Below are 398 nucleotides of genomic sequence, written 5' to 3'. Positions count from 1 at the left end.
CAGGATATTGCTATCTGCTTCCACAAAAGCAGTGCCCTGGTTAGCATCACAGCTCAGGGAAGTGTAAACAAAGATCAGCCTAACAGCTTGTAGGATGTGACTGAACAGAGATTAGCTAAAACTACTAGCACAGCACTTAAAATGCCCAGTGTTTCAAAGAGACACTTAAAATTCTTATAATGCATTCCTGAAGTAATATGGTCACCTGGAGAAAGACCTTGAACTTTGGCTTGAAATATCTTCCTGCTATCTTGACACCTCACTGTCACGATCCGTGACCTATTATATCTCCTTATTGGAGTGTATTAACTTATCAGGATTTGCTGAGAGATCCACACGGGTATCGCCTCACACAGAGGATACAGGAACTTATGTCCCGACTTTTTTGAGTGAATAAC

At 41.5% G+C, this 398-nt stretch overlaps 1 protein-coding gene across 2 annotated transcripts in view; it reads left to right on the top strand.

Annotated features, from left to right (window-relative positions):
- Positions 1-398, top strand: part of IQGAP2 (IQ motif containing GTPase activating protein 2) — a 103354-nt gene that overhangs the window by 65980 nt on the left and 36976 nt on the right. The window lies entirely within an intron of this gene.

Source organism: Chaetura pelagica, unplaced genomic scaffold (genome assembly GCF_000747805.2).
Source record: "Chaetura pelagica isolate M959 unplaced genomic scaffold, ChaPel_1.0 scaffold169, whole genome shotgun sequence".
Taxonomy (NCBI): Eukaryota; Metazoa; Chordata; class Aves; order Apodiformes; family Apodidae; genus Chaetura; species Chaetura pelagica.
Note: the sequence above shows the minus strand (reverse complement) of the source record. Positions and strands in the feature narration are given on the sequence as shown.